Source organism: Trematomus bernacchii, unplaced genomic scaffold (genome assembly GCF_902827165.1).
Source record: "Trematomus bernacchii unplaced genomic scaffold, fTreBer1.1, whole genome shotgun sequence".
Lineage (NCBI taxonomy): Eukaryota > Metazoa > Chordata > Actinopteri > Perciformes > Nototheniidae > Trematomus > Trematomus bernacchii.
Window position 1 is genome coordinate 16438 of NW_022987950.1, and position 15954 is coordinate 32391.

Here is a 15954-nt window from a genome sequence, read left to right on the forward strand (position 1 = left end):
CCTTCTATTTCCTGAACTGAAATACTAAAGTTTGTTTGGAGAATGCGGGCATCGATCCCACTACCTCTCGCATGCTAAGCGAGCACTCTACCATTTGAGCTAATTCCCCTATACAACAATGCTCTTGCAGTTCTTCTAAGTTGTTTTCTCTAACTCTCCTCCGTGCCATTCCTTTCGAGGGCCTACATAAACACTCTGAATCTTGACCCGACTCGTACGTTTACTGGAAAACTCCTGAAAACAGGACGAGGTGCCGCCACCTCCGCCGTTTAGACTGTCTTACCAATTCCTAACAACTCCTAACAGTTCCTAACAAAGTCCTAACAGTTCCTAACAAAGTCCTAACAGTTCCTAACAGTTCCTAACAAAGTCCTAACAGTTCCTAACAAAGTCCTAACAGTTCCTAACGAAGTCCTAACACTTTTCCGACCCAAGTCCTAACAAGTCCTAACCGACCAATGACAGGGCAGCTACACCTACACGTGACATGGGGCAAAAGGTTCGCGACACCCTCTCAATCTCCAAGAAGAAGAAGAAGAAAAAAACAGGTAATAACAATGAACTTGTATTAATTAGGCGATAATACTCTATCTGAAAGCTGGGCATGATATTTTCATCTGGGCATGTTATGGAAAGTAATTTATATATATATAATAGTTGTCACCGTGTTTAGTCCGAGATTCCGCCGCATCCTGGATTTTGGAAGTTCCAGAGCTAGCTGAAGCTACCAAGCTAAGCTAACATGCTCCCCATCTGCACACGACACTGCCGTCGCATTTTACGTTTCTAAGTCGCCGTTTACACTTTTTTATCTTTGTGTTATTTTGTCTCAATTCAACCTGGAACCTCTCTCATACAATAATACTGTGTGTGTGTGTGTGTGTGTGTGTGTGTGTGTGTGTGTGTGTGTGTGTGTGTGTGTGTGTGTGTGTGTGTGTGTGTGTGTGTGTGTGTGTGCACACCTCATACATTGGAGCTATGTGCCGCTCAAGGCACATATGCTCGAACGTGTGCTGCCTGGACGCTGCAATCATGTAGCGCGTACTATCCGTGCTGAGTGCGCTGACTTTTCGTACAATGTCCCAAAGTGTGGTCTGCCACAAGCGGGCGGCAGGAGCGGGGCTGTCAGCATCAGCACGTAGATGGTATTTTAAACTCGATGCGCTCTGAAACTACGGGGCGGCCGAGGACAAAAAATACACATGCGTTAATCGCGTTAAAATAATGAGTGGCGTTAAAAAAGAATTTGCGTTAACGCGTTATTAACTTGACAGCCCTAATTTATATATAACTTAATGTGTGCACTGGAATACATTTATATGTAAAATGACCACTTATCACAACATAATGTGGGCTCGCAGCAGCCGCGGCGCCAGGATTTCAATTGTGGGTGGGCCAATGTAATTTCGGCTGGGCCTGTTCTAATAGATGTTTCTCGTTAACAAAAATGTAATAAAAATAAATGCCTGCATATCATTGTAGGCAACTGTGTAATGCATATTTCCTATAGTAAAGACACTTTTTCAAAACCCTTCTCTTTTAAACATTTTCACTTATGAGAAGCTTAAATATTATTTAAATGATTAAGCGGCACGCCGCAATGAGTGAAAATAAATGTTATACTGCATGTTATTTAGTTTTGGTTCACAATACATTGATACGTTTAGAAACAAAGAGCATACAACGGCAGAATATGGAATAATGAGCGAGCACCTGATGTGTGTCTGTGTGGTTAGACTGCAGCCTGCTGTCCTTTAGCGGATCTAGCGAAGTGAGCGGCCGTGCGTAAAAGGCACTGGTTCTCTGACGCGGCACTTTTCAGAGGCTGCAGATTTATCATTAGGCTACTTCCTTCTGATACTGCAGAGCTTTCATGAGCTGAAGTATACGTTTCATACTAAAGCAGCTGGGCAGCAGATACTGTTGCTTCACACTCATAAGCTTTGCTGATTTGGGCTGGAGAATGCCTGCCGCGTCTGGGTGCGCTCTGGTAGTTCCAAATGGCATGACATTTTAGCTCTACGTTTCTTAATCATTTTCCTGGATATTTAGTCTCAATATGAAATGAGGAATCTCTTGCTTTGCACACGTGACAATTATGTCCGGTAAAACGTTACGTGTTCCCGATTTTTCTCAATGATCTCTCCCTGTCGGCCCTCTGGGTTGAGTAGCTGATGGAGGATGGTTCCATGGTCAGATTTCACGCACTGTCAGTAGTTTGTATTTCTCTCCATAGCTATTGCATGAGCTGCGCTGCATTCGTGTTTACTGAGAGCATAGTCGATATGTTTCCAGTCCCTGTAACCATGGCGCCGGCCCCGCCTCTCTCACTCACTCTCGGCACATTTTACAAAACACACTGTCCTTGCTAATGCTATACTCCAAGAATGTGTACTTGTCATACCAGTGGGCAGCAGAGCTCCTTTTCTTTTGTCCGAAAAGTGTCTGAGGGTACTTTTATGAGATGTGGCTGTATAGCCGCCGGGTCATCTATGGCTGAGAGGTCCGGCACTGGGATACTATTTTCTGTTATCCTGCAACGGGTGCTACGTCCCGCAGAGAGACAAGAAGCTAACAGCAGCAGTCACTTGACAGAGCTGTCACTCAATGTGACCACGCCCTAATTTATGCAAAAACTTTAAGACTAACTGTACGGAGAATTTGTAGCTTTGTACACACGGATTATTTTAGGGACACTAATTAAGTGTGCGGACTTAATAATAAAATGCCTTTATATAGCCTATAACTTTAGTGCTACAGTGGCATTACTGTATACTGTTAATATCTGTCCCACCTACAGCACATTTGCGATATTGCACTAGTATAAAACTGCTCTCAGAGCCAAAATATACAATCTATTCAAATAATTTCAAAAGATTTCAGGAGCATTATTAGTCTGGCCTGCTCAATTGCCTTCATCATATCAAACGGACACACCGTTCTGGCCCAATAGTGATCAGAGTGACAAAAAGTCCACCTAGCTCCCAATAGACTCCCATGTTAAATTTGACCTGAACTTTCTTCAGAACAGAGAGAAGTCAACTTTAGAAAAACTACTCCCATCTTCACATTTGACACACAAAACCCCCAAAAACAACATATATCAGTTCATTGGGGTTCCCTGATGCTCACGGTCTGGTCATTTTTGTATAGGAGCCATCGTTTTTAAACAGGTGGGAAAATTGTCAGATATACTCCTCAATGCTTTCTTATGGGACTTATTGGTTGTCATGGTGTTGATGGGCAGATTGGAGCCACACACACACCTGAGTGACATCATCTAATCAGAACAGACACCATGGAAACCTTTGATCTCTGGACACACACACAGGTGTTATGATTGGGTGTTATGAGTAGGTGCTCAGGAACAGAAACAAACACTGACAGACTGGACTTTAACAGACTGTCTCAGCCTATTCTTTTCTGTCTGATGGAGACTTCAACAGGTTCCACATATTTTATACATTATTGGTGACGTATGGTTTTAGTCGAAACGTTTGCAGTCAAAATATTCTGCTGCTTTCCCAAGCCTTTTTACTTTCTTTTCTCTTCTTAATACAAATTCATTCACTACTACTTACATCTGATATTTAACTCCTTCAGCCTATTTTCAGCTGCAGAAACCATTAAACTATTACATTATTCAGCTATTTCAGTAATGCTTATGTAATTACCATTACTACTGCTAAGTAGAACAAATCAATGACAATACAATGTCATGTTTACAGTATATATCCTTTTCTATGTATATTTATCGAATTTCACCAACTGATATTTTCCTTGATATTTCATATTGGCAGTGATGACGAAGACAGGTAAACCTGACGGTTGTTGGGCTGGTATCATGCACCAGTATGCCCAGGGGAAGCACCGGTTCAGCACGGGACAGAGACCGAAGTCCAAGAAATGGAAGTCTGCCATTCAGCGTATTGACGCCTGTCCTTTGACACCTATATTCAACCTCCCTGTCCGGTACATTGATATCTTCGGCAGAAGAATCCTCTGCAAATGTGGATATCATGTGGTGAGTGATGGTTATATTTAAGTTAGATAATTCAGTTAAGTTAATCCTGCACGGACGATTGTTGCCATAAGCCAATGTGTATTCACTTTTAGGTGTCTGCACAGGAAAATGCATTGTTTGCAATTATGTCCCTAATAGCTATGCTTGAATTGCTTTACTCTTGTTAACAATAACATTCAAAATGTATATTCAGTCATATTTATTTAGTCATACACACATGTATATGTACTGCTCGGGATTGTGAGAAACAGCATTTCGATCTCCCTGCCTGTATCATACAAGCAGAAGATTGACAATAAAGTTGACTTTGATAACTTTGATGACTTTGATAACCTCTATTTTTCCACAGTCAGGTGATCAGGCAGCTGCATCAGGAAGTCAGAACTTGGAGGCAGCATGCAGCTCAAGTTCAGGGACACAGCAGTCAGTCCCCGCCACACAGAGCAGCTCAGGTGCATCATGCCCTCCAGCTGTCACCGCCACACAAAGCAGTTCAAGCAGTCATATCAAATGCTCTCTCTGTAGTATGGATCTTTGTGCTGAAGACTTTTCTGAGCATTTGGTTGACTTTCACGCAGAGCAGTGTTGTGAGCAGTGTGGAAAGAAGACCAGGGGTGCAATGGAGCTACTCAAACACATTGAAGATTGCCATCTTTCGAGCACCAGCAGGAGTGAAAAACAACAGCCACCACAACACACCTCTCCACCACCACAACACAGCTCTGCACCACCAACACAACACACCTCTGCACCACCACAACACACCTCTGCACCACCACAAGACACCTCTGCACCACCACAACAACACACCTCTGCACCACCACAAGACACCTCTCCACCACCACAACAACAGACTCCTATACCGCAACAGCCACAACCTCCTCCTTCTCCTCTTTTTCACACATCTCCATATCTCGTCCATCTGAGGCCGCCGGAGGTGAATTGGGTGAGTTTTCTCCCCAATCATTTCAGGCGGGTCATCAAATCAGCCGACCAGGAGTGGATTGCGATGTGTCTACGAGCCCACAGGACAGCTTAGGCAACAGTTTTCCCAGAACTGGTTCCATCCCCCAAATCCACCAAAACCTACAACTGCTCCACCTGAACCCATGAACTACTACAGGCAGCGGATGTTTCTGTGGGCACCGATGAGGATGTGGGGTATCCCACTGAAGTGCGCTCAGTGCGATAGGAAGATGCATCACTCAGGGATATACACTAAGGTACGGGAAGTCATCGACCTTGATTCACGGTACTACTTGGTCGGAGGTGACTATCCTCGGTGCAGTAAGTGCATGATCCCTGTGTGTCCTTGGAGTACGGATTTATTGGTTCAGTTAGATCCTGCTCACAGGAACAGGTTTCCTGCAGTTCTCACAGCACAGCTGGCTCTGGACAGGAAGTGTGTGACCATGCTTAAACCTCGGACTGTAGGGAACAGCTCCAGCTACCTGCAAGCACTGGAGGAAGTCCACAGCGAGGAGTGGGCAAGGCATACAATAGAGTACTTGGCTGACTGTGAGCTCCACAAAAAGAGGAGCACAATTACTCAATCTGATGTAGCAGTCTATATGAGTCCACCGCGCTTCAGCCCCCTACCTCTAGCACAGTGGTTTGAGACGGTCCATGCCAATGAGATCCTGGGTCATCTGGAGGAGATGAAGGGGATAATCACATCCACATATGGCAGGATCTTAAAACTGGACTCCACAAAGAAGGTGCAGAAAAATATTTGTTAATGTTCTATGTTTTAATTGATTGTCATGAGTTAGACTTGATTATGTTTTTATATTGGATTTACATGTTTTATAGATCACTAAGAAACTTGCTGGGGCCATTGCAGACACGGCCACATGGATGACAAACGTCACTAATGAATGTGGCGAGGTTCTGAACTGTGTCCTAACCACTGGTGAGGGAGCTGGTCTAGAGGGCTTGTGCCAAGGCATCGTCAAGCGCTACCAAGACGCTGGGGAGCCAGAGCCAGATGTCATATATGTTGACCGAGATTGCTGCAACGAGACAGGTATTAGGCAGTTTGAATGTTTGTGTATCATTGTGTTATTTATTGCACGCACAAAATGAAAACCTTTACAAACATGTAAACATAAGACTCTTCTTGTTTAGAATAAGGTACTTCATTCTATATGAATACCACCAGTCTAAGATTGTACATTTTTGATTTCTTTCCCCACTTCCCTTGCCTCAAATCTAAGGAAGGAGAGAGGATTCAGTGCAAAAGGCATTTAAAAAAAGAGACATCCTTTTAAACCATTTAAAATGAGATTTGATGCAGCATCATATCATATATGTGTATTTTATTTATGTATATTGTTTACTTTGTATTCAAACTGCAACGTGGCATAAGGTGACAATTACATATTACCAACATTTGTATTAATATTCTTATTTTACACAGGACACACACACATTCATATATTAAGGTGTGTGTCCTGGATGAGATGAGGAGGCACAAATAAGAAGGGTCTTTCCATGATAACATTCCCACTTCTTCTAAACCATCAATTGCCATTCCCTGCCTTTCCACCAGATGCTCTCCTGCTTTTACACCTGACATTCTGCTCATTCAACTACTTACCTAGTCTTCCCTCATCAGTCACGTTTACATTTGAATTTTCATAACATGCTTACATTCACACCTTGTTTTTTTATTTGCACAGGTTTAACCCCGGTTCTAGTTTGGTTTCGACCTTGGAAAACCCAGGTTAAATTGGATATTTTCCACTTCATGAGGCGATTCACAACTGGTCTAACGACAGAACACCATCCCCTATATGGCACTTTCTGTTCCAAAATGTCGAGCTGCATTTTTGAGTGGGACAAGGATGACATCAGCCACCTGAAAGAAGCAAAGACTTCAGAGCTAAGGAAAAAACATGCTGGTCAGGCTCCTTCAGAAGCGCAAGTTCTGGCCAACATCAGCTCCAGTGAACTGGCGAAACACTGCAGGAGGAGAACTCGTGGGATAGAGGAAAGCCGTGCCCTCATCCAAGATTTGCTCAAATCAATGTGGGAGCTCACTGACACATCAGGTTTGCGGCTTATCAATCCTGAGAGCATGACACGTGTGTGGGAGGTTCAACAAAAACATTTGCCATGCATTCAGGATCCCCCTGGTGTGGAACTGTACACGAAAGTCGGATCAGGTCTACAAAAGGGCAGTAAGGTTCTGGATGTCCTAAGATGTGGCAGAGGTTCCTCTTCTGTGGAGAGCTTCCATCGGCATCAGAACACCTTCATCCCGGGTAAAAATAATATATATAAAAAATTCTGCTTTTGAATTGTCATAACAACAGTCTCAAGTGTATGATAGATTGCACACATGGGGAAAGGTGTATCATCGCTTCATAAATGCAAATTATATTTAAAATGTTTTGCTTTTTTTAAGGCTGGAGATCTAATGCGATGCACACCCAAATGTACATGCTTGAAGGGAGTTCCAGGTGGAACATGAATCGAGCCCATGCAGCTGTACATGTGAGTGGTGCTTCACAAACAAGGATCTACGATGTCCAACTGAAGACTAATTTAAATGCCCTCAGCAAGCGAGTTCTTGGTTGTGCGCTACTACCAGAATTCATCCCCCCTGGGAAACCCACTGGTAAGTCACTTCAGGACACCCCATTTTCTCTGCAACTAGGCCTTTCTTTTCTTGTTCTTTCTAGTAGTAACTTGTCTCTTCCTCCAAATTGAAACATTTTCTTATTTTATGGCAGGTGAGCGTATTGCTGTAGAATATTTGCTGGCTCAGTCTGACAGAGGAGATCTGCTGGGTCCACAACGTCACAGTGAACTTGGCACCGTTCTTCCAGACCGCCAGGTTGAAGTTCAGGAGGAGGAGTGCCTTGACATCACAATTAGTGATGCAGTGAAGATCCTCAGTCAGCGCCCCTCGGAAGTGGACACTTCAGCACCCCGCTGTGCTTTTCCGTTCCCTGTATCTCCCAACACATCACCTCACACATCATCTCAGGTAATCTGATTATTGTTTTATTGTCCTGGCATATGAATTCTAGAAGAACATACATGCTTTGAATTATGTTTGTATCGCATAGGTTACATTTGTCTTTTTGTGTTGCATGCATTCAGATACATTTTTATGGCAATATCAATTTCAAGGATATTTTTACTCAACTGTTTGTCTCTCATGGCCGGTACGGCTGTACAGTCGTTGGCACTATCCCCCCAAAGTGATGCAGCTGAGAGCCCACCTGAAGAGCCCCGGCCTGAATCCAGTATTTCTCTTCCTGCTGACTCACCCGACGCGTCCACTTACACAACCTCTCAGGTAATCTGACCAATTGTAAAATCACATTGTTTTGAAATTCTTCAGGATTAATTATTGCTCCGCACATGCTACGAATAACTTGTTTCATTAAGTCTCAAATAGTCAATTGGTGTTGTGTGCTTATAGCACGATGATGTCTCACAGTCCTGCCAGATGTGTACTTCTGACAAAAACTTCTCTGCGCCCAGGACATCGGCTCAGGTCATGTGACCATTTATTAATCATTTGTCAATGGTTGTTCATTTTTCAGAATACCTGCTATGATTCTAGAGGTGTTGAGGGATGGGAGGCTGTGGATGACTTGGCCAAGTATCTTGTTGAACTTAACAGAACAATAACGGCATTGTCAGTAGGCGAGACGGGTGAGATTGTGAGGCTGTATTCAAAGCTACATCAAATGGATAAGCAACCCACAACGTATAGCCTGAAGTCCAAAAAAAAAACCTTGCCTGGACCATGGAGAGCTTCCAGGAAACGAAGTGGCTCTGCCCCAGGCCAACAAGCAGCTGAAAGGTGAACTGACTTATAGTGGATGCACACATTACATAATTCACATATATCTTAATTGTCATTATTGTTATTGTAAGTAGCTGTTTTGTATGTCTAACCCTCACAGCATTTTATACTCTTAGTAATGGATTCAGACAAATTAACTGGTATAGTCAATTTGTGAAGTGGGGTTGTATCCATAAAATATTTATATATTTTCTTTTTCCTTCACAGACTATTCATGACCCATGGTCAGGCTGCTCTGAGACCTGATGCCAGCCGGATATGCGAATGTGTTTCACTCAGGCTTTGGAAAGAGTTTGAGCTTGCAAGAAACAGACCAAAAGACAGCAAGGGTAAAACCTTGCCTATTCCACAGTCTATAGTGAAATCGTACGTCCACATAAAACAACTGCTGGAAGACAGCCTCGTCATACAGGAGCAGACTGACTTGGTTCTTGTTACTATAAACAACACCACTGTGTCTTGTTGGTAAGATATTTTGGCTACATTGTCTTTAACAGCTGCACTTTAGATGGATTCACTTTGTATGAAATGATCAATATTTTGTATTTCTTTAGGTTACACGAAAGACAAAAAAGAACCGGTCGGGACTCATTGCTCCAAGGAGTGCAGCTTCCCGAAAAGGCAACGGCAGCTGAGGATTCCTTGCCATTGCCAAGGGAGCTCCCTACTGAACATGTGCAGCACGGACATGTTAGCCTAGAAATCCAGGAGCCTGAAAATAGGGAGGGTGAGGCATTGATACGCCAGCGCCGCAGTGCCAGAGCTGACTCAGCACAGGACTGTCACCCTGGAGGGTTTAATGCATGGCCTAGTTCTTCTGCTTCATCCTCGCACACACAGAGTCACCTTCCACAAGCCCCATCTCCTGAATGTTGGCAGTACCCCATGCCTCCAGGCCCCTCTCCTGCTTTATCTTCGCACACGCAGGGTCACCTTCCACAAGCCCCATCTCCTGCCTCATGGCAGTACCCCATGCCTCCAGCCCCATCTCCTGCCTCATGGCAGTACCCCATGCCTCCAGCACTAACTCCTGACTCATGGCAGTACCCCATGCCTCCAGCACTAACTCCTGACTCATGGCAGTACCCTATGCCGCCACCCGCATTTCTTGCTTCAACCCCATACCAGCAAGTACCATCCCCTATTCCTCAGCATTCCTCAGTCGACAAATCACCTGTCGACCTAAATAGGTACAGGAAATGGCGGCATGAAAAGTCAGTAATAGAGGACCAGGTGCTTGCGGCAAGAGGGGAGCCACCGAAGAAGCGAAACATTAAAGAGGACTACCACTACCAGTGCAAAACCTGTGGTCAGCCTAAAAGAAAGAACACTGGCCATACCCAGCTTAAGGGTAAATGGTACTGTCCAGCATCTGGACAGACCATAGCAGAATGGAAAGGCTCTCTATACAAGCAGTGAAGTTTAGAGCTGTACCATCCCCTATTCCTCAGCATTCCTCAGTCGACAAATCACCTGTCGACCTAAATAGGTACAGGAAATGGCGGCATGAAAAGTCAGCAATAGAGGACCAGGTGCTTGCGGCAAGAGGGGAGCCACCGAAGAAGCGAAACATTAAAGAGGACTACCACTACCAGCACTACTTTCAGCAGAAATAATAAAAAATAATATGGGAAAGCATACGTTTACTTGTGTTTTTATTTTTCTATGCTGCTAAAAGTTAAAACATTTTGTAAATGGGTGAAAATTAATGAAAATGACATGGGTTTATTGGCCTTAGAGTACTATAAAGTCTCCTTTTTCCCCCTCCTTTCCCCCCTCCTTTTCCCCCCTTCTTTTCCTTTTCTTTCCCCCACCCTAGCAGTCCCTTTTGCCCCATTTTTGGCCGAGTGGTTAAGGCGACGGACTGCTAATCCATTATGCTCTGCACGCGTGGGTTCGAATCCCATCCTTGTCGTAGTAAGGTTTAGTTCAATGAACCTGCTGCAATATGGCAAAAAGCCAGCGATTTCTGCTGCAGCACACCAGGGTAAACTGAACAAAAGACAGTTGAGGCCACCGAAAAACCAGGCGGAATGCTCTCCTTGTTTCGACAAGTCTGTTGTGGGGTACCTGTCCTTCCATAATGCCACGTTCCCAATTACCATATTGTTGGCTTGTAAGTGAGGAAATCGTTGTTAGACGTTGTGGTCTCGCTAACATTCCAAACCAGATTGTCTGGAAAAGTTGAACAGTATGAGTCTGATCATCCAGCAAATATCTTAAATCTTACAGTTTTTACCTTCTATTTCCTGAACTGAAATACTAAAGTTTGTTTGGAGAACGCTGGCATCGATCCCGCTACCTCTCGCATGCTAAGCGAGCGCTCTACCATTTGAGCTAATTCCCCTATACAACAATGCTCTTGCAGTTCTTCTAAGTGGTTTTCTCCAACTCTCCTCCGTGCCATTCCTTTCGAGGGCCTACATAAACACTCTGAATCTTGACCCGACTCGTACGTTTACTGGAAAAGTTGTGAAAACAGGACGAGGTGGCCGAGTGGTTAAGGCGATGGACTGCTAATCCATTGTGCTCTGCACGCGTGGGTTCGAATCCCATCCTCGTCGTAGTAAGGTTTAGTTCAATGAACCTGCTGCAATATGGCAAAAAGCCAGCGATTTCTGCTGCAGCACACCAGGGTAAACTGAACAAAATACAGTTGAGGCCACCGAAAAACCAGGCGGAATGCTCTCCTTGTTTCAACAAGTCTGTTGTGGGGTACCTGTCCTTCCATAATGCCATAATTCCACGTTCCCAATTACCATATTGTTGGCTTGTACGTGAGGAAATCGTTGTTAGACGTTGTGGTCTCGCTAACATTCCAAACCAGATTGGCTGGAAAAGTTGAACAGTATGAGTCTGATCATCCAGCAAATATCTTACAGTTTTTACCTTCTATTTCCTGAACTGAAATACTAAAGTTTTTTTGGAGAATCTTGGCATCGATCCCGCTACCTCTCGCATGCTAAGCGAGCGCTCTACCATTTGAGCTAATTCCCCTATACAACAATGCTCTTGCAGTTCTTCTAAGTTGTTTTCTCCAACTCTCCTCCGTGCCATTCCTTTCGAGGGCCTACATAAACACTCTGAATCTTGACCCAACTCGTACGTTTACTGGAAAACTCGTGAAAACAGGACGAGGTGGCCGAGTGGTTAAGGCGATGGACTGCTAATCCATTGTGCTCTGCACGCGTGGGTTCGAATCCCATCCTCGTCGTAGTAAGGTTTAGTTCAATGAACCTGCTGCAATATGGCAAAAAGCCAGCGATTTCTGCTGCAGCACACCAGGGTAAACTGAACAAAAGACAGTTGAGGCCACCGAAAAACCAGGCGGAATGCTCTCCTTGTTTCGACAAGTCTGTTGTGGGGTACCTGTCCTTCCATAATGCCACGTTCCCAATTACCATATTGTTGGCTTGTAAGTGAGGAAATCGGTGTTAGACGTTGTGGTCTCGCTAACATTCCAAACCAGATTGGCTGGAAAAGTTGAACAGTATGAGTCTGATCATCCAGCAAATATCTTAAATCTTACAGTTTTTACCTTCTATTTCCTGAACTGAAATACTAAAGTTTGTTTGGAGAATGCGGGCATCGATCCCGCTACCTCTCCCATGCTAAGCGAGCTCTCTACCATTTGAGCTAATTCCCCTATACAACAATGCTCTGGCAGTTCTTCTAAGTTGTTTTCTCCAACTCTCCTCCGTGCCATTCCTTTCGAGGGCCTACATAAACACTCTGAATCTTGACCCGACTCGTACGTTTACTGGAAAACTCGTGAAAACAGGACGAGGTGGCCGAGTGGTTAAGGCAAAAGACAGTTGAGGCCACCGAAAAACCAGTCGGAATGCTCTCCTTGTTTCGACAAGTCTGTTGTGGAGTACCTGTCCTTCCATAATGCCACGTTCCCAATTACCATATTGTTGACTTGTACAGATGTAGCAGCTTATTTAGGACAGTTTGAAACGCGAGGGTCGTGGTCGGCCCGTGAACGGCCCGTGAACGGCCCGTGAAATGCCAGTGATGAAGAGCCTGCCCCCAGTCTGACTTGAGACCGCCCCCGTGATAAATAAATGTAATTATTGTGAAGCCAGCTGCAATGGATCATTGATCCACTAGGGGGTGCAGTGGGGTTCCACACTGGAGCTCATGTGAAATCAACTTCGATACAGTAAGCTGGATGTACAGTATGTCTGGTACTACTGTATAGCGGATCTTTGTTAAGATCCATATGTCACGGATAAGATCATACTCTGTGCTAAATAAGAGACATGTAATCATTTACAAAACATCACCATGTTGTTATATAACAAAATAATGTTGTTTAGTCGATTAAAATGAACGAGAGGAAATGCAGCCGGCTCTCGATTTTTAATCCTAATTTAATCATCATCTTCACCACGATCATTTATGTTTATGTTCGCCGAATTGACATGAAATCACTGACAAATATGAATATTCTGTATTCAACTTCATTAAAACGATCTTGATCCCTGGGTGTTATTTTTCCCCACAATGACCAAGTCGCTGCAAATTATACCGCTTATTACATGGCCACATTCTCAACAAAGTAACGACATGACTCCCAATCTTAATTAAAATGCTTTTATGGATTTAGAAAATGTTTTTATTGATTTAAAAAATAGTTGTATGTATTGATTTAAATTGACATGCATCCGCTAAGAGAAATAGTCACTTGACACTTGACACAGTGGCTTTTGGCAAAGCAGAAAAAGAACACTCAAACCGAGAGATGAGTTATTGTTATTACAACGTGACTTCACTATTATTTAACAACTGTTTTTATTGGGTTCTTTTATTTGGGGTTAAGTATAGGTGAATTGCCCTAATGTGGGAATTGTTTTGCATTTCAGACTTCTGGAATATATTGCGATATGAACAGGGTTGGGAGGGTTACTTTGTAAATGTAATCAGTTACTGATTACTGAATCATGGACAGAATCTACCTTGAAAACAGTATCATCAAGGAAGCTGCAAGTCCATACATCAGGGAACGGATTTGGGTCGGATCACCGCTTCTTCCAAGACAATGACCCGAAACACAGCGCGGCTGCAGCTGCAATTGCGGCTGAGGGAATAAACTGGGTTAAAACCATAGACTGTATATATAAATGGACGTAGGGTCTGTGACGTCACCCATAGGATTCTGCAGAGTTGCCGAGAAGCCCTTAGTAGGCGGAGTCGGCCACTAACGGCTCGACAGTGACGTCTGAGTCTAACTCCCGCCTGCTCCAAATAAGGGCAAAGAGGCGGAGCCGAGGCGGGACCTTCTGCCTCCAGCTCGGAAGTAACAGAGCTAGCTCAAGCTAAGAAGCTAAGCTAACATGCTTCCCCATCAGCACACTGCCGTCACATTTTACGTTTCTAAGGTAAGCGGACATGAAACTATTCAGCAAAACTATAAATAATAATCTAAGTTATTGAGTTTTTAGCATAATACTTCAGAATCTTAAAATCCCTTAACGTTTGTATGCAATGTGCTAAATGCAACACTGGAATCAAGCAAATATTAATATGTTTGCATGACATTAGTTATTTATATTTTGCTATCACTTAATTATACATTTAATACATTTAAGTTAAGCTAAGGTGCATGTGATGGTAGCTAGTTAGTGCTCTTACCTGTGAGGCCTCCTCCAAACAGCATTATAACCAGACTATCATTAAAACTATAAGTACCAGTTCTAGATCCTTGACTTTAGACAAACAATTCAAAAGACAAAATGTATTTAAAGACCAATCTTTATTTGAAGGTGCCTCTTAACCTGGGATATTAGTTATACAGTAATAGTATTGACAATCTAAAAAAACTGAGCAACTCAACAGTCAACTTTATATTTCTTATTGTCTAAAGCATTTATTATTTTCATTTTCCCCTCTCATATTCAGTCTGGACGGATTGAGACAGCGTGGTGTCCAGAGAGCTGCAGAGACTTCAGAGAGAAACCTCCGTGTGATGGATGTCCTGTCTGTTGGTTTGGAGAGGACTGAGGGTCGTTCCTCTGCGAGAAGGACCAGGCCTGATGGAGGAGCCCATGCTGGGCATAGCTGATACCACCTGCACAGGCCTTGTCTGTCACTTTATTTGACTAAATGTGTTTACTTATACATTTAATAGGTTTACACCTTCTGTCCATATGTGCTTTTTTATTTAAAACATGTTTGATTAACTTTTGGTTCAGATTTCAATAAATTGAATTTGTATTTGCACTCCTTTTGTCCATTATTCTTACTGAAAATGTTAGATTACACATTCACATCCGACTGAAGATTGGCCCCATTTATTTGCGTTGCAAACTCTGCGGTACAAGGTACATGTTGTGAAGCTCATAAAGTGAGGCAAATAGAAATAATCAGCTGATGGAGTGTAGATGTGGAAATAGGTGCATTCGATCAGCTGACTTCACAATAAAAGTAGTTTCATAGTGAATGTCCTGTACTGGTCTTAAAATCTCATAACATCAGCTTTTAATTTTCCTCTTGGATGTTCTTCTTGACCCTCAGAGAAGGAGAAAATGTTGAGTCGTGTCTTTCAGGCATGTCCTTTCCTAACAAAAATTACAGGAAACATAAAACATATTATTGCAGAACAAGTGTGTTATTTATGAAAGAGGTGTGCTTGTGTTTAGGGGATGTAGATATAATTATTTTGTAATTGTAATGTTTTATTTTATTTCAACAGTGAGCTACAAAGACAATCAGATTATGAATGAACAGTATGACATTCATCAACATTGAAATGTATTTTATTATCAAAATAATATTGAACTGTTATCAAAACTTAGTGCAACTGTAGAAGCTTGCTCTGTTGTCTCACTGAAATCATAACTTTTACCACGTTTTTTACAGACAATATTGAGAGATAAATAGCAGTTGTCACTATGTGTTAAATATCTTTGCCTTCAATACCTTAAATTAGAAAGCTGACAGTCATATTGCTTGTTAACATCTAAATGTAACCCTTTGCATGGAAAAAACCCTCAACTTCACTGATGTGTAGGTGATCTAGTATTTAGTATTGTTTAATGGAATGTATATCAGTGTATTAAAGTCAATACTTCATTTATTTAAACCAATATCTTTCTTGATT

The 15954-nt window shown here is 42.9% G+C and overlaps 3 non-coding genes across 3 annotated transcripts; 2 read left to right on the plus strand and 1 right to left on the minus strand.

Annotated features, from left to right (window-relative positions):
• Window positions 1–36: 36 nt before the first annotated feature.
• Window positions 37–109, minus strand: trnaa-agc. The gene has a single exon. It is a non-coding gene; the product is annotated as a tRNA-Ala (tRNA).
• Window positions 110–11331: 11222 nt separating this feature from the next.
• On the plus strand, window positions 11332–11413 carry trnas-gcu. The gene has a single exon. It is a non-coding gene; the product is annotated as a tRNA-Ser (tRNA).
• Window positions 11414–11981: 568 nt separating this feature from the next.
• trnas-gcu lies at window positions 11982–12063 on the plus strand. The gene has a single exon. It is a non-coding gene; the product is annotated as a tRNA-Ser (tRNA).
• The last annotated feature ends 3891 nt before the right edge of the window (window positions 12064–15954 follow it).